Genomic DNA, 19,660 nt, shown 5'->3' on the forward strand with positions numbered 1-19,660 from the left:
AATCAAGTAACCAACCATAATGAAATTACTAGAACATCTCATAGACTTCATCGAGACTCACACTTTATTGACAAGTTTTCAGTTTGAAGATATTTGCTGGATCAAAAGAGACACTAAGGATTGTAACCTTAGTAAAATTCTGATGAATACTCTATGCCTTCTAATTATATACAAGTGTCACTAACAAGAAAATCTCTATGAAAATGAAAATCTACAGCATTTTTTCTTTTTTCCTGAAGATGGTTACGTGTCTCCAGGTCAGAAAGTTCTATGAATACTAATGCGTAAACAGATGTAGAGATTAAGTAGTATTAGAGATGTGTATGGTGGAGGTAAACACTCAGAAGGCTGTGTTTTGTGTCAGCATGGTGAGAGTATACCCAGACAATCCTTTCTGGTGGCATTCCTGCTTCACATATTTACTTACACATGGAAGCAAACTACAGAAGTGGAGCCTTGCTGACTAACCTAGTTCACTGCTATGTTTTTCTATTGACAAATATCACTCTTAAAACCAGGGTATGAGAGTGTTCCAGAGTAAGTTGGTGGGACTCTCCCTTAATACATACAAACATTCCTGAAAGCCTGCTCAAATAAGAAATAATGAACTTTGGCCAGAGTTCATACTGTCTGAGAAACACACATTAAATTAAAAAAAAAAAAAAAAAGTTGTTGATATGAAACTAATTAAAACTCCTGCTGTGACAATGTTTTATATTGCTGTGGTTGATTTCCAGTCTTCAAAAATGTAGAAAGCTACTTCCGTGCATAATCATATTGCAATATGTGCTCTTTGGCTCTTTGATTATGATATCAGGGTCCCCCACTCTTCCATTTGGAAGAGTGCTTCAACCCTTCCCTAACACTGCTTCCTGACTTTCTCATCCACAGTACTATTAAACCCTGCAGAACAGGACAACGATGAGGTTTATTGTAAGCCATGTGGGCTCTGGGAGAGAAGGATTGTGCATGCTGAGTGTTTTGCTAAGCCCCTGAGAGAAGAAAAATGAAACAGGGAACTTGTAAAGGATTTATGATGCCTGGGATTAAGGAAATGTGTGAATGCTCTTGCTTAACTAGTCTGAGGTAAGAGAAACATGTGGAACACTTCAGTGCAACACTACTAATGTTTCAGTGCAGGTGCTAAATAAAACAAATACTTTTATCAAAGCTCTTGTTCCAGACATCAAATAAACAAACAGTGTGAAAAATGTAGTTCAGAAGTGAACTTAGGAAACTATTCCAGTGACTATAAACACAATGGCACTTCCTAGGCTGTTATGGTGATATAAGCTCCATTCCCATTCACAACCATACCTGGCTTCTCTTGCACTCACAGGAATCGCACCCCTGCAGTCTCTGGGCTGCAGTTTTCATCTAAAGGTGAAGGACTGAAGGTATCTATCACTGAATGCATAGCCAAAAGATGGATTCTACTATTAATCTGTTAGCTCTAAACCTGTTATGTTTAAATTCCTGTACTGTATTAAGCTTTCTGGAAAACATTGCAGAAGTTATTTTGTCTGTCTGTGCCCTGTCTATTGAGCCATAAAATGACTACAATAACACTCCATGGTATCTTTTAGTGTAGTTAGTCACCATTTGGCTTGATACCAGGAATGATAAAGGACACAGAACATTTCCTGGTGACTTGCACCATCTCACCATTGAAAGAGCACTTTTTGACTATACATAATGTTGTTCTCTTAATTGAGGAGATCTAGGGATTCAACAGTATGACCTCCATGGCTTCTATGGCACTTGCAAAGCTGTTTGCTGTATTACAGAGAAGAGCAGCAGGTCCTTGCCCATCATCAGTTATGCAGTTACCAGCCAGAACTCAAAGGTTCCTTTTATCAGATCCTTATTTCAGTTGTATTCTGCAAGTGCAACACAATAGTAACAGCTTTGCCACTGCTGTATCAGTTGGCCTCTATTTTTTACTAGCAATTTTTTGTTTTTCTTGCTGCTGAGTCAAAAGATGCACCTCTCTGCTGAAGGTATGGCAGAGCCGCATCAGTGTCTTTGGTCAGGTCACAACAGCTGGAATCACTTTTTTGAATGTGGTCAGAAGACAGCTATGGAATCTACAACTGGAGTTTACCAGTGCAAAACCTTGCTGACAAAGATGAAACCATTCTGACATTCCTAGATTAAGCAGTTTCCTGCACCTTTGCTTTTGTTCTTTCCTAGCCACCATCTTACTCTAAACCTTCTTTCCATACACAAAATCTATACCTCTCCTAAGTGATAGAGGTATGAAACTTTGTATAGCCAAAGTAAGAAACTTGGCTGAGCTGGTGAATGGCTTCCATTCTCTTGACATAATCTTGAGTCTACTGTGTAATAGCATTAGTGGTAGTTTCAGAATTTAATGTTCCTAAACTACTGGAGAAAAAATCTGCAGAGCATTAAAGTATCCTGGCCACTGTGAATGTCTCTAACACGATGTACATGAAGGGCTGTCTTTTCCAAATAAATTAATTTACATGCAGTTAATTATGAAATTTTACTTTTGAGAAATGTTAGAAAAGACCCTTTTGAAGGAGGGAATGTATGGGATAATGTAAGAGGTACCATCTGCTCAGGTTCTGTCCTGAAAAACAGATGTGATCATCCTGGTCAAAACACTACTCATAAACCTTCCACCATCTGGCTACAGTAACTGTTGTTGAACACAAGTGATCTATAGACCCTTGAACATCTTGCTTGATAAAAGCAACAAGATGTCACAAACGCAATAAAACCAACATTTCTGCAAACCCAGCTGCACTACGATGGGACACATGTTGGAGAAAGAAACAGGTAAAGTTCCTCTACATTCCTAGTCCTTGAAGTAGAAAGCATGTTATTAACTTGTGACAGAAAGAAGTGTTACAGCAGACTACTCTTTTCAGTCCTTACAGTGTTTTTATGAGGTTGAAGGAAATAGATAGTATTTGATTTTTTTTTGTACCGTGAGAGCCCATCTCTTTGAAAGCTGATCACCTAGTTTTATTTAGTGAGTGTAGAATAATGGCTTTCTGGGCAAAAATGACAAGTTTTGTTTCTGGCTGTTCATTTGATACTCCCTTATTTTAAACTGAAAAGTGATATGTGACCTCAACTTGCTAACAATGACTCCTGCAATAATGATATGATGTGTCTGACGCTGTGTCTGATGGATAACATTTTGGGATTTGTTATCTAACGAGCTATCCCAAGTAAAAAATGCCTTGTAGTCTTTGGATTTTTACAAGCAATTTGTACTCAATAGACACTTTTTTACTTGTCTTTCCTCACAGCTGGGGAGGGGTGGGGGTGGGGTGGGAAGGCTACCACCTTTGTCTCATGCTTATTAAATATAATTACCTAAAGGGCATGAAAAATATCAAAAAAGTCTGTTCTAAGTAAACTATGAGTAAGTATCAAACAAAACTATTAAATACAATTTTAATTTGAGATAGATACACTAGGTTGTGACTCTGTCTGGGAGGCTTGGAAAAAACAAACAAACAAAAAAAAATCAACCTACACAGTTTGCTGTGAAGGGGTTCAGAGAGATTCAGTGCTGGTTCTCCCAGGGAATAAAATACCTATCATTTCAAAGCCTCCTTAGCTATTATTATTATGTATAATTCCTGGCTGTACTGTGGTACCACAAAGAAATGCCAGACAAAGACCTGGGGTCTGGACAGACATTGTCTGATCTCCCTCTTACCTTGAACACTGTGTAATTTTCAGAAAGCCATTTAACTTTTTTAATTTTTTTTTTCATTTTTTTTTTTTAATGGCAAATGTTTTAAACATCAGATTCTGCTGTTTTACGTCTTTCTGGGTTCTGGAGCTTCTGATGTTGCAATTCCAAAGGGGTGGGGGAAGGGGAATGAGTATTTCTGTTCCCCCTAAAGCAGATTTGTTAATTAAGTGTGAAGGCTGCTTTCAGCCTGGAGTCCCCTCTTTCTAGTCTTCTGTTTCCTCTCCCACATGTCCCTGTCTTTTCTCCCTCACATAGTTTTGAATCCCTGCTACCCTCACCTGTCCTTCCTGGGCAAGCAGCCCATTTCCCAAAACACATCCCCAACATTAAAGTGCATCTGTTTTGTTTCTGCTGCTGAGTAGAGGTTGTTTTTATGAATATTTTATATGCATAATATATACCATCTTACGTATTTGTATGTATGTAGATATATACATACTTACATGTAAGAAGGCCTTAATGCAAAAGTTTTATCTTGTTAGAGGAATAGTCCCAAACTGATGAGTGTCAAAGAGACAGAGGTGAGAAGAGAAGGTTAGACATCCTCAATGTTTCACATATTTTGAACAGGGTGCCTCTCCCACCACTCATTTTCACTCAAGTGGCACTGAATTTTTCAATAGATAATCCCTCTGAAATTAAGAATCTTCTTTCTGTCAGTGGAAATTCATAAAGCTTTCTTCAGTCACAAACTTCAAAGACAGAATGAACAGATTTGGTCTCCTGTAGGATATTGATGCCATTGGGTCTACTGGTACAAATGGTTGCTACTGTTCTGAGGAAGGCTTACACAAAGCGGTCTCTGAGAGATGAAGAAAGATGCCATACAGAAATAAAGTGCAGAGGGGCAACCCTGAGTCTAGTTTGGAGAAATTCTCTGAGTTGAGTACAAAGACTATGGGACTGGATTTACAACAGGACATAATACCAGTCCCACAAAATGATGGTATAAGATCTTTGCCTGTCAGACACCTTTAAACAATATTTGCTCCCTCCCTAAACTCAGATACACCACGTTCTCAACATGCCTAATAGTCTGCTTCCAACAGTGATTTTAACAATGCCAACCAGCTAAGAAGCTACTCCAAATCCTGTTCCACCCCAAAATTACAAACTGACATGAGGAGGGTCTTAAAGTCAAGTTTCTTATAGCCAGAGAGACAGCGCTAACTAGTGCATAAAAATAGGTGCTGTCAAGTTCCCACATCACCTCTGGAGCAAAATATGTGCTCAGGTGGCCCTGACTTTGCCCGCAAGAACTGACATGTTCTTGTGTCATCTTTGGCCTCTGCATCTGCCACTTCCTGCTTCTGGAAGGTGAAAATTTTTGTGGCTCTGACCCAAGTTGGGGGGGTGGCACATTTAGAGCAATAACGTTGTGTAATGTAATTTCTCCAACATGGAAATATTATGTTATCACGGCAAGGAAGGGGACTTATTTAGTTAAAAGGTCATCTACATTCCACAGCAGACCAAAACCCATATCATGGTACTTTCAATTCTCATTCTCAAAGTACCATTGGGCAACAGATTTTCCTTGTTTGTCTTTACTAGACCACTTTCCTGACAGGTAGAACTCTCATTGTACAATAACCCTCTAAATTAAGAGCTGAGTGAGCTGATGAAGCAACTTTGCACCTGACAGTTTCATTTGGGCTCCTAAACAATTGTCTTTGTTTGTCTGTTTGTTTCCCATAAAGCACACAGGATGACTGGACTGAGGAGCTTTTTTTTTTTTTTTTTTGTCTTGATATTTTATTAACCTGTCCAATGCATTTCCTGAGGAAGTATTTAAGACAAAAGAGATTTGAATTGTTTCTCTCCCAAGATGCCTCATGGAAATTTCTTTTCTTAATCTCCCTGCTTTAATGAAAGATAAATTGTAATTCCAATTAATGCTAAGAGTACAAGTGACCCTGACAAAGCATGTTCTTAAGTACTTTGCTGAAATGGGACCAAATAATCAATAGTTTCTGGCAGGAATTTCTCCGAGGAGAATAATTTTGTTCCCAGATGGTTTATGTTAATTAGTTTGTATTGGAAATTTCATAGGTTGTGTATGGGTTATGGCAATAGGACCTACCACGTGAAATGGCTGCTTTTGTTTATCTGTGTGAAATTAAAAAACAACAACAACAATAAAACAAACAACAAAATAAAATACCACATGCATTGCAGCATTTAAGCAGGCTCAAACTCAGATTTCAATAATCTCTTAAGTAGAGGAAAAAAAACACCTCAAAACTGTGCTAAGAGAAAGCAATAAAAAAACTGTTCCCACTAAACAAATTTCACTTGTGTCTACAGATGCCATATACTTTAGAACTAGATGAATGATACAGTATCAGCCCACAGGACCAGGGTAGGCACTATCAGCTAATAAAGTAATAACCTATGCCCAATAATATTTCTGAGAAAATACCTTCTAACTGGTATTAGTGCTTATCAGCACTAGATGTAGTTTATTTGAAATCTTACTGAAATAATTTTGCAGGGCATCACCAAAACGATATTGTTCTATCATGTCTTCAGAAGGACATTTTCTTATTTTCATGAACAATTATCACTACCTCTGATAGTAATAACCAACTTCATATAAAAATGTTATTTTAAAAAGAGAGACTGAAAATACATCTAGGTACTTAGGAACTTAAGGATAATTTTATGTAAATGTTATAACCTTCTATGTTTTGTTGCTAAGTGATTGGTATGTTCAAAGGTTTGCAATAAGTAGTGCCTACATTAAGAGAGCACAGATAAAATTATTCATGGGCAGATTTCCTTTATCACAAATTTCAGCCAGCTTTACCAAGGCAAAATTTTTTTTGCCAAAGTTGTTGTGTGTGACATAAACAGCTCTTGAAATTCACAGTAGCTGAGGCACTGAGAGAATACAGTTTTGCTTAACATTTTTTTAGGAGCAAAACCTAAATTTGGTATTATGCCTCAGCTCTTTGCTACCTGTGGTCAACACATATGTTTTTCTCAAAAGTAAATCCAAATGTTTTTGTGGTAAGAGACTTTCTGCCCTGTATCTTTTGTATGGTGTATCAAATGGTTCCCAAATACTGAAAATCGTTCGTTGGGGATGGGCTATTTAGTTTTGCTTTTTGTTAGAGAAAAACTCTCATCCTTTCCTTGTCATAGACAACCCTCAAAATACTAATCAATCACATGAGCACTGCCAAATAATACAGGCATTTTTTTTCCACCCACGGCCCAGCCAGAATTAATGTTAACTTCTTAGGCCAGCAAGTCCCAGCAGCTAAAGAAAGACTCCAAGTCCCTTTCTAAAAACATTAGTGGGTTGACAATCTTGCTTGAACAGTGTCTGGCATTTCTCTGATCTTGCTCCTTGTGGTCTATCTGCAGTCTTACCAAGTTAATTCCTTTAGCAGGCCAAAGCATCTGTGTTGTGAGACTTTCTCATGCATTAAGTACTTCTCTAAGGCAGGTTTAGAAATAATTTTACCAGATCAATTTCATTTGAGAGGGGAAAATAATCCTGCATAGGAGCAGAACTCTGGTGAGTCATTTATTAGCATAGTATGTCAGAAGGCATTTCTCAGGATCATATAATTATGGACTTCTATCAATAAGAGGTTTGTCATCATTTCTTGTTTTCCAACCTCTTATCAACAGTCACAGTTTGAGATACCCTCAAAATGTATTAAAACAAAAAAGATACTATTTTTTATGCAGGCTGTATTGCCTTTAAATTTTATTAATTGGGATTGTTTTCCAGTTTCACTAGTCATTTGTATTGAATTCATTCATTTTCATCACCAGGTTGAGAAGGCATCAACCACAAGTAACAACAGCAGCAAATACAAATACGTGAAAATCTATGCAGATTATCCTTATGTTTGTTTATGAAGGAAGCATAGGAGAAATGTCCTTTACTATTAGCTTTATGTATTGCAGTTGCTACAAAGTGGAGAAAATTCAGAACTCCCGTACCAGATGGGCGGCTCTTAAAAGTTTTGTGTGCCTGTGGAAAACATGACAAGTCTCATGAATGGCTCTTACACAAATATTTGTACATGAAGCTTCCTTTCGTTCCATCCTGTAGGAGTTGACCTAAATAGCCACCCTCATCCTTCTCCTTTTGAGGTTACTTCATAAATGAATTCATCACCAAGTAATAAATTCAGAGTACAAACAATATTCTTCCTTGGTTAGTGTGATTTGAATTCTTCATCTATACTGATGAGTCTGCAGTGATTCACAGGACCTTTATCTGGCTGTGAACTGACTTACATATGTGTTAAAACACAACATAAAAAAATGAATGGATGTGTTGGGGTAACATCTCAAAAAGAAAACTCCTTGAAAACAGAGAGAATTTGTCAAGGTCTGCTGAAAAATGGTTAAGACTACCAAGTGGTAGTCTTCAGCTTGCAGACCTGAGGATGAAAAAAGCTTTTCCTCTGTGTTTGATAAATTCTGTAGGCACAAGCATTTCTGACTAGTGTGTTTACCACAAAGTTCTGCTAATACTTATGAATGCCAGGTATAGAGTAGAATGGTCCTAATTTCATCTTGTACTACTAAGGTGTGCAGAAATTTGGGGTCTGCTTCTTCAGTAACACCTCTTATAGCTGCACAGCTGTTCATGTTTTTGTTGTGACTGAATGTCTTTAGATGCCTAGATCTTGTCCTAAGTGAACAAAGTGAATGACCTGTTCTGCTCCTCTAGTGTCACTGAGGACCATGACTTCGCACAGCAAGCATCTGTCTGTCTGTTGAGGAAGCTGGGACACTTGAATGATGCATGGTTCTTCAGTCCCAATCCAGATTATGAACATTTATTCCTAATCAAACAGATAAATACCTAATAAGACAAACATTTATTTCTAATACTTATTTTTACCTGTCTTTTTACTTAGCAGACTTTTATATTCATCTTAGCCAACACGCACTGAAAGCAGAAAAAAAAAAAAAGAAAAAAAAAAAAAGATAATTCTGTAGGTCAAACCATGGATCAGATGGACAATACCCCTATTTACTTTGAGAGGCAGGAGGTATGTCAACCTGAAAGGCACTTGCCCCTGCACAACAGACCAGGAGAGGGAACAGTCTTTAGCAAGGCGGCTGAGCCATTGAGTCAGAGTGTCTGCATGCACAGCGCCAGGCTGGATGGCCAGGATTGGGTAGCATACAAAGCTTCAAGGCAGCTCAGTACATCTCTGTGACTGCAGTTACAGCAAGGATTTTGGTATGGGGCAGAGCCCATAACCTACTGCTACATCAAGATGTGTGTGCTCCAAGGAATAAAAGTAGCTCTATGGCACTTATGTGTGGTAACGGGTGATAGAGTGTGTCTGGGCAGGTCAAGAAACTGAAGTGAACTACCTTCCCTCCTTAAGTTGTTTTGCTTACTTTTTTATGGCCTTAGGGAAAAAAAAAAAAAGAAAAAAAAAAAAGGAAAAAGTGTTGGATTTAAGATACAGGCTTTGCTTTGTGGAACTCTAAGTTTCAACCACATCATCTGTAAGAAAAACTGAGCAAGAATTTTCAACAACAGCGACAAAGAAAGAGGTTCCAGCTCTGCCAGAGACATGGTCTGAAACTGTGCCAGAGATTTCAGGCTGGCAAATCAGCAAAGGAGCCAGATAAATCAGAATGAGTGTAACAGATCTCATTTATTTCAGCACAGCTTAGCCTCTTTACTATGTCACTGTCATCAATACCCCAAAATACTTAGTTGCAGGAATAAAAGTGTCTGGCTAATAAAGTAGAACCATTAAGGAAAGAAGGAAAAAAAAAATAAAAGGAAAGAATACTAAAGAAAGGGAAAGTGAGAAGTGTGACCGTAATTGTGTAATAATAATATGGCTGGACTATTTAAAGAAAAGGAAAAATGTTTGGTATACTTAAAGAAGAAAAAGAAGGTTTATTTCTTTTGTATAAAATAATTCAGTTTCCTGGTTTTGATTTACATTTACTGGCAACAGCTGCTTACAGGTCAGGTAACATTAGCATTCAGAAAACAGCCCTAATGAAAGCAACCGTGCAGCTAATATTGGTGTTAATTCTATTTCATGCTCTCATGCTCTGTGGCATAGGAAATTGGTTAAAACGGAAATGCCTTGAAAACACACTCTACAAAATGCACAAATACCCACAAGCTGCCATCAAAGCAAAACCCTGAATTATATTTCTTCTCACTGAGAAAATGTACAGTATGTACAGTATATAAACCTCCATCAAAGCCAACCCTGACTGTTGCAGAGTGTCTGGGCACAGCCGAGACATTATGTCTCAGTGTTGTGGGAAATGTGCCATACAGAGCACCCTTGTGCAGAATTGGCGAACATCTGCTGATTCCTCTGTGCAGGGTAAGAGTTGGGTGACTCAGGGAAAACAATGCAGTCTGAAGCTATGGTCAAGAAGCCTGTATATCAGCTGGCCCGCACACTATGAAGAGAAAGTAACAGTCTTTTACTCTTCTTCAAGAGTCTGGTCATCACCACATGACTGTGCATCCTACAGAGCAGGGCATTAGGTCCTGCTTTTACCCTTTGCCTAAATGCCTGTGTGCCTCCCCTCATCACCCGACCTGTACTCTCTTGAATATCAAAACAAAAATTTTAAAACAAAACACCCTTCAGAAACAATCTGCTCAATGTAAGATGCATGTAAAGGAGCATATATGATTTCAGAAAGTTACTGAATGAATTAATGGTATAAAACACTAAGGGAGGGCCGGAATTAAAAGATACAACCTGGGGTCAGTGTGGCACAAAGCTCTAAGGAGTAGGGACTGAATATGAGCACATTGTTTTCTTGCCTTTCTCTTATACTGTTTCTGGGGCATCTGCTCCTGGGCACTGACGGAGATTGACCCTGAATTAGACTGACTTTTGGCTTGCCCATGGCAGCCAGTTTATCCTCTGTTCACCCATCCTATTGGTTTTTAAAGCTGTGTATTGAGGGCAGAACCATCTTTCACAGGATACATTTTAAGCAGCTTTCTGACAACGTACTCATTTTGTTAATAAACCTCCTTTACCAGAGAGGAAAGTCTCACTGGTCTGTCCTATATAGCAGTTCCTATATATTTTAATCTTGTATCTACACTGGATTGCTGCTGATGCTGCCAGCTGTCAGGACATAATGGGCTGCAATTTCTGTCAGAGGAACAACACCAACACTATCATTTTATATATGGGGTAAGGCACTGGGATCAGCGGGGAGGCAAGACATCTTGAAGGGTTCCTAAGACTTCTTCTGACAGCTTGTATATGAAAGGCTGCCCTTTAATCCCAGCTCCACACCATCCTATAAGGAGTGACTTGATTCCCATGCTACTTGAGCTTCCAGTGCCCTGATTCCTCTACCACAGCTAGGCAAACTGGGTAGACAACAACGGGAGACAAAACAGACAATGAAAATTCAGCATCAAGGGAACAAAACTCAATTCAGTTAAATAACCATGTTCTTAACTTTTGTTCAAAGTACGAGCATGCTTTAGTTGCCATAGTAATGTTGTGAACAAGCAAATGAAGGAGATGAAGTTAAACTAAGATGTGGTCAGCACCATCAAAACCTGAAAACTCCACCAGTTAATGTAAATTCCTCTCAAGTAAGGATTGTTTTTCTATAGGTAAACACTGTCAGTAAGTCAGTGTTGCACTTTTGTTAACAGGATACACTTCCCAAAACACCAGCTGTTTTGACAGATGACTGTACCACTGGACAGTGTTTAGAAAATAAATATTATTTTCCCTTGCTTTTATCTAAATTAGTAGTGGCCCTTTATACACCACATAGTCTTTGCAGCTATAGAGGCTTAGGTCTGTGTTTACACAGACACTGTATACTTCAGCAGTAGTTTTTCAGTTGGTGTAGTTGCATCACCCCTCTGGACTACATCAGTTAAGATGACAGTGTCCCCTGCCTAGAGTAGCTGTGCCTTTGTGATGGGGTGTGTGCACAGGATACAGCCAGGAAAAAGTGTGAATTTGCACATGCATCTATTCTCCTTTGTCTCCACAATGAGAACACACAACCTGTCTACGAGCTGATACAAGGTGACCTCCTAGAATTTGAGTTGAAAGATTTTGAGGCACTTGAAAAATGTAGTAACCAACAACCCCAAGTAACTGTGGGCATATCTCCATCGCATGTTAAAGCATGGTGTTAGCAGCAATACATAGCAGGCCTAGGGAGCTGGAAGCCGAGGGTTCCTGGGGAGAGAAGGAATGGAGCCATTGCAGTTGTTTGCTCCAGCTTCCCCAGCTGCTGAGAGACCAGGACTTGATCTTTCTGCTCAGAAATTTCAGCGTGACTTTGAAGAACCAAGCCCAGTCTTAACTGAACTCTGATTTGCCTTAAAAGAGGATATTTCAGCAAGAAAGGACACTAATGGATTTAAATGATAATAATAGTAACAACAACAACAGCAAACAAAAAAACTGCCAGCACCACACCGATCACATAATAAAAGTAAAATAATATTTTATTAGCACTTCGCCAGTAAAGATGGACAGAAATCTTTATTGTGCACTGTCAGATAGGTGCAATGCATAATGCTGTCTTTCAAGAACAGGATTCCACTATTAAGAAGACTGCTGGTCATCTAGAAGCTAAATATGCTTGGCGGGGTACTTAATGGAGAGTAAAAAACCAGATCCTTGTAGAAATCAGTGCAGATGTGTAATATATTGTTATTCTGCTCTTAAACTCATTTGTACTGATTACTTATATCTGCTAACACACGTTCCTAGGGAAAAGTTAAAGTTGAAAAAGAGGAAAAAAAATGCTTTATATGCCTCCCTTACAGAAACATCCTCTATCCTACTGGACGCAGGGAGAAAAACAGACCGAATTCCAGTTTCCCCTGCTAAATCATAACAGCAGTGGCGGCGTTAGGACACCCATCCGGATAGTACGTGTATGTGCAATTAGTAAAGCAGCAAATAACTTGTAGCGAGTGAAATACACTTTTCCCGGCCGCCTGAGCTGCGGCTGACAGGAGGTACAGAAAGTAGCGCAGTGCGCATTGCCATCTTGTGGCTCCGGTGGAGATCGTCCGGGCTGTGCTCCGCTGCCTCCCGGTTCCTGCTGCAGCGTTATGTCGCCGAGGCAGCGTAAATTACTGTGCTGACTCCGATAAGTTTGAGTAACAACTCAACGAGCGGCCCAAATGTGCCGCTCCATGTCTGTATTCGGCATTTTGTGAGGTCTGATGAGGTTTGCTTATTTTGGTGCTGGTGTTCGTTTTCACTTCCCCATTTATTTATTTATTTATTTATTTTTGGAGAGATGCAACACAGAAGAGTTGACTTGGCGGAAAAAAAATAAAAATGAAATTCTTTGTTACTTCCACACGATCCGCATAAAATAGGCTAGACTATCCCATTAAAACTTGCTTTTTGAATGTGTCTGATTTGCTGCCTAAAACAGTTTCAAGCTTGTTAGTTTTGCTTGGTGTACTTCACTTGTGTTTTGTTGCAAGAGTAGGGACTACCATCTATAGGAAAGGAACATATATCAGCTCCTGGGCCTGAGCCCAATCTTGGCTGATAACTTTCAGCATAGATACTATGCAATGACTAAACAAGTAAATATAGCAAGAAATCACATTTTAGAAAATGCTGAAAGGCAGGCTTTTTTATTTTTATTTTTATTCATTTTCTCCAGTAAAGCGACTGGGAAAGTAATCTTCAAGACCTATAAGTTAGATGCCAAAGGACACAAACAAGAGCTCTGTGGTGGAGCTCAGATATTAACCTTGCTCTCCTGCGATGAGGAACCAGACTGTGCTGCATCAGAACAGCCTAGCAGATAAGTAAATGTGAATGAATAAATTGCACATTTGAATGACATACTTTCTTCAAAGTATTGAAGGGGGCAATAAATTTCCTTACCCTGGAGCTTATCTGAAGTCACACTGACACTTTTCCGTCTATTTTCTGGGAACACAGAAGTATTGAAGTACTTCTGAATAAAAGCAGAAAGTTAGCCCTTCAGTACCAGTTAAGCATTTGGCATAGACTAGTTTCCTTCCTCCCTCCCTCCCTCCCTCCCTCCCTTCCCTCCTTCCTTCCTTCCTTCCTTCCTTCCTTCCTTCTGTCTTTCTGTCTTTTGTTTCCTTCTTTCCTACTTTTCAGACTGCACACAGTATGTTTATTAGCCCAACAGCTTGTTGCATGTTTTAAAGAATTCACAACAACCAGCCTTGTATGAGGGATTTAAGCCAAGAACAGCTTAGAAAGTATCTCTCCCAAGTATGCTCCACTTCTCTTGTTTCAATTATCAAGAAATCAGAGACATGCAACAAAGAACAGGAAAAGAAACCTTTTATCTGTGAGAAAGGTCCAAAAGTGACACACAATCCAAATTAATAGAGAACACAGTTTTACAAACAATTTGCTAGAACCATGCAGTGAGCTTATTTGAAACATGTTTTTGCTTTCTTTGCACTCTGAGTATTTGTCATGGGGAAAAAGTGTAAATACTGAGCTTGGTCTATGGAGCAATGACTTCATTATTCTGGCTTAATTCTTCAAATAGTTTAAGAATCACATAGATATAAACTGATCATGTTATTAGCTTTCTTTTAACTGTAGAGAAGTTCAACAAAATTGACCTAAGCTATTAAGAAGCCATAAAGTGGATATGAAGCTTTAGACATTTCAAAAACAGTGGGAGATTTGGATTGGATTGGATTGGATTGTCCATGTCTCTGTACAATCTTGGAACTTCATATTCTTACTGTATCCAAAAGACTATCTGATCTGGGAAGTATAGTCTGTATTTATTGATCTGTGCTGTGTAGAATGAAATAGACTCAAGCTGTGAAATTGTTCATACAGACCTCAGTGTCACATATGAGGTAAGTGCTGAAATACAGCTGTGGAGCTGGAGCTAATTCACAAAAGCTGCAACCTCTGTTACCACAGGGCTGAATATTGAGCTAAACCACAGATCCAGCCACAGAAGTGACTGTGCAGCAGCATCTCCAGCTTCCAGGGTGTACCACTATGTTCTGTAACTTTCAGAGTTTTTCTACATAACATAAAGAATTAGAAGGAAACTCACCAGACATCGTTTGGAATCCTCAGGTTTTCACCTGTGATTTACCTATCTAGATGCAGGAGTTTAAAATTTTTCTTTGAAGTGTTCAAAAGCTATTTTAGACCCATTAACATCAGAAATTTCTTAAAGTAGATAAACTTTATGTAAGCACATTATGCTTCAGACATTAATATATTGAAAGACTTTGTTCTCTATGTTTTTAATGGCTTGATCATAATGACTTGCAAAATGGTCAATAAATATAAATATTTTTTGAAATTGTTACATTAGCCTTTCTCACACTGTTGCATATGGGACAGGTGGATAGATTTACTGTTACTGCTCTGCAATACACTTCCAAGCAGGACATGTTGCTGCTTCATTATTTCTGTAGAGTGTTATATCTATCTATTTTTATTACCATCATAATGAATGTACATATTTTTATATACTCAAAGATAATGACATCAATTCCAGAATACACCAAATATTTGAAAATTGTGTAGGCATTTATGTTTGTATGAACACACACACAATTTTTAGACTTTTAATTGTCTTACAAGCTGTTGAGACTGCATGACTTTGAGAGGGATACAGCATTATTTGTTTAATTAGGATTCTTTAAGTAAAACTAATTGTTGCTCTAAGGTCAAAACCTCAACATTGATGCATATTGGATACCAATTTATATTTACTGCACAGTAAACATCTTATATTTCCACATCTGAGTACAAGAATATGAGGAAAGATAGAAAGGGGTGACTCCAGAAAATAATAAAATATTTGAACTAAATATCTGATTAAAATATCTGAATTCCAGTCTCTCCCTTTGGAAAAACTAAAACCATCATCCAAAGGCAGAGAAGACAAAAGACAAATAGGAACATTCTGTCTTATCCATCTGGTTTACCAGCACTGAACAACATCTGCCCAGAAAGCAAAGCACGGCTGCTTACTCAGGAAGTCTGTTTTCTAGGGCAATCAATGGCTAATTTGAATTTCTTAATCATTTTCCTGCCCATGGTAGCTCTTACTTTACCCTTCTTGAAAAGAACCAGGCTCACTTGCCAGTCAGCCTCTTTCCAACTGTCATTTCTTCTCCATACCATCCCAGAGGAGGGAAGCTCTATCTGTCTCCACATACATTCTTCACTTTCAGGTCCCCATACATACAGGTTCCCCATGTAGTCAAGACAGTAGCTAGTAACCCACCAAAAAAGAAACGTGGTCACTCATACTCAATGTGAAACTTGCCAGCCCAGTTTTCAGATGCCACAGCTCTAAGAGGAGACAGGATCTAGTGCTGTCTGAGCACATCTGTGGCAAAACGAGCCTGATAGAACTAAATAAGAAGCAGCTTGTTCCTTCCATTTGTGGAAAAGAGTATGGGTTGGTGGACAATTTGTTAGTCTTGCTTCTGCTGGGCAGTGAACTTTTCTTTTTTTTTTTTTTTTTAAACTGATATGAACTGTATGAGAAATCAGTGAAAATCTTAATGACAGGCTGGTGATGAAGGAAAGGTCCTGGTTTCTGTGGAGTGAGGAAAGGAATCATAGTGGTGAAACTATTGTCCTTTCCTTTTGCAGTTGTCTAGTAGCTCCTTATTTGCAAAACCCCATGACTTTCTTCACAGGGATATTTTTAAGGGAGATGGAAAAGAAATAGTACCTACAAAGTATCCAGGAGTGCCCTGTGAACTATGGGAAGTATGTGTGCCTGTGTGTGTGTGTTGAGATATGGACATTGTCTGAAAGATGTTAGAGGAATCCAGGTGACTCTTCAGACTGCTAAACAGCCAGGAACATTTGGCAAAGTTAGCACTGGGTGTTTCTTGGATGCACTTCCACTCCCCAGAATCTGTGCAAGTGCTCTGGAAATCTGGTGAGAATGAGCTAACATGAGACTCATAGTCTGTAACAATCTGGACAGGAAATGCTCTTTCATGGCTTTGGTTTCATTCATTGTGCCCAGATGACATAAAGGAATGTGCGAAAATGAAACATAACAGAGAAGAGGTGGAGATAAACTTGTTAATGAATGACAGTATTTTGCATCTCAGATTTTATTTATTTTTAATCTGAAAATGAACCTCTGCTGGGGTTCAGAAGAAGGAAGATGAAAAAAATCCAGAATTGTTCCCACATTGTTGGCTTGAGTTCACCTGCTCCTGCTAGGCTGGAGCTGTGAGCATAAATGTCTAAGAAGAGAGACCCCTTTAAAAAAATAGAAAGCTCTTTGAAAGCAGAAGGTTATGGCAGGGAAGAAAATATGCTGCAAAACAGTGTCCTGAAGACTTACTCTTGTGGCTGGCCTGTACCTTCACTTACGTTTCAACATCAATTCCTCACTGCAAACTTTGTCTGTTTGATCTAATACACTTTCAGAAGTGGGAAAGCTTACTATTAAAAGTAGTGTACTGTGCCTTTGCAACATGGAAACAATATGAAGGATGTTAAGGGAATAAGACTTTTCTTCCCTCTTAGACCCGTGTGCAAAGACTTCGAGCTTAAGGTAAGCTTCCTAGCATTAGTCACTAGGAGTTAGTATGTTCTTCCCAGCTGTTCCTTCTAGATGGTTGGCCAGACTGTAAAAAAATAAATAGACTTCAGTGGAATGCCTAAAATTCATTTTCTCACTCAGATGCTTTCATCTCACTCATTTCATTGTGTTTACAGGCTGGCAGGTTTCCTGAGGGCAGCCATGATTTAGATTTACAACTCCCTGGCCAGTCTGATTCTGAAGAAAAGTTATAACACCTGTAATGTAATACTGTTTCCGAAAAGAGTGAAAGATGTTGTGGTATGAAGAGGAAGCCTCCAAACTCCAATAATCACAGTATATCACATATCTCTGCACCCCATTGTGGGAGTTGAGGTTGCTATTGCTTCAAAACAGTTTCAATTCCCTATCCCCCGCCTCCACCAGCTCATTTTAAAGCAACCAAACCTGTCTAATCATGCTGGAGACTTGGCTTTGAAAATATCTCTGGGATTTCTCCCTTCTCGTGTCTAGGCCAGGCTGGGAAAACTCTGGGATCTTTGGGAGGGAAGGAAAACAAACATGTGATGGTGCACTGTCTCTGCTCAGTTACTTAAAATGTCTGGACATCATTGACAATTCCTGCCAAGTGCTGGGCAGCCAGATTGTCACCCCTCAGCACTTACAGGCTCTTACATAAGTACTGAAGGATGTCAAAATGAGGGACAAACTTCAATGAGAATGATGCAAAATTTAAACTTCAGGCTTCCAAGAGCAGGTGGTCAGAGGTAGCACAGAGGAATCACTTCTATAAACAACATCTAAGGGATAAGAGTAGTGTCAAAGGAAGGAATAGTGAGTCAGGAACACACCAAACGCCTCACTTTCCTCTGAGAAGGTTGTTATTCTTATTGTGCTTTTTGTCTCATCAGTATATCTGGAAATGACTGAAGTAATGGCCACTGTTATCTTTCTCCCAGAAGCTTAGCCTCCCCATGATTTGGTCAAATACGATTCTTTCAAGAGTGAAAGCTTTTCCATTTACTGCAGCTCTTTAGCCCCACTGTTTCAGTTTCACATACTTTTGTAATTCTTTTTGCTAGACCATTTTGAAGCAGGAAGTCTTCGGTGTCTCTTGGAAAAATTTTTTTGTTGCAAGACTAGATGCTGAAATATTAAGACTCTGTGTTGCATATCTCTCTTGAGTAAATCAAGTGTGTAAATAAACATACTGGTAGCTCAGGAAAAATAAACAGGCCCAAGGAGTTTGAATAACCACATGGAATCTCAGGTGTGTATGTAAATCCTCGTATTTGGGGACTTTCTGCTTTCATCAATGACAAAGTACTTTTGAGCCTTCTCAGAAAGCATTCAGTATTAATAATTAAACTCCCTGAGGATAGAAATAGAAATGATTGTGTTTTCGAGATACTTAGAATCTCAGTGAATGTATTATGTTTATCCAGATCTGACTCGCTGCTTATTGTACCTTTACTGTGGGCTGAAAAATCACACACCACTGTCTGAGGTTTCTTAAAAAGATAGTTAACTGTTGTCGGACAAAAATGATGCTTCCAAAAAAAGCAAATCTGCAGATTATTTTGCTTGTCCACCAGTGCTTTTTTCCTAAGGAACCCTGAAACTACCTTCTCATATCAAGCTTTAAGCTCATTTAGAAAAGCTTCAGATTGGAAACCACGCTGGGAAGGAGTCTAGCACATATCACAGCCCTTCAGACTTGCGGAGAAATAACAGGGACAGTCAGGTCACCAGTGACTTTACCTGCTTCACTGATTGCATGGGTACCTTGGGCCAAGCCAAGATCTTATCTACTTCTTCATTGTTGGTTCTTCCTGCAGCTGGAGCTGATGTGAAGGTAACATCTGGGCAGCTCTCACCTGTAAGCTGGTAAACTCTGACACTTTTTTTGTTTCCCACAAAGGCTGATAGTTTTAAACACTGCCTCCATCCTCTGTGGAGGATATAATTTGAACATCAGCATTGGTGTCCAGTGTACTTTAAAGAAATGCAGACCTGCTTTGAGTAGGGGGTTGAACCTCCTGAGGCCTCTTCCAGCTTAAACTACCTTGTCATTCTAAAGCTGATCTTAGTGCATTTTGCAGTGCAAGAAGCCAAAGCCAGGCAAGAAAACACCTGTATTAGCCTCTTGGCTCTCAGTCTGTGTGAATGTGCATGTATCTGTGTACGAGGCACTGCAAAAATCACATGGAAAAATCCCTTTGTGTCTGCTGTAAAATACCAGACTGAACTTTTGGGGATGAACGCTGTAATGTGCAAAATTCAAAGGCTTGCAACAGCACTGCAGTAGCTCGGTGCCTCCTCTGTCCTATGACACATGCAGCAGTTACCTGATATCTCTTCATCTCTGTCTTTGACTGCTAACAGCAGCAGGATTAG

The sequence above is a fragment of the Cygnus atratus genome, chromosome Z (genome assembly GCF_013377495.2).
Source record: "Cygnus atratus isolate AKBS03 ecotype Queensland, Australia chromosome Z, CAtr_DNAZoo_HiC_assembly, whole genome shotgun sequence".
NCBI lineage: Eukaryota > Metazoa > Chordata > Aves > Anseriformes > Anatidae > Cygnus > Cygnus atratus.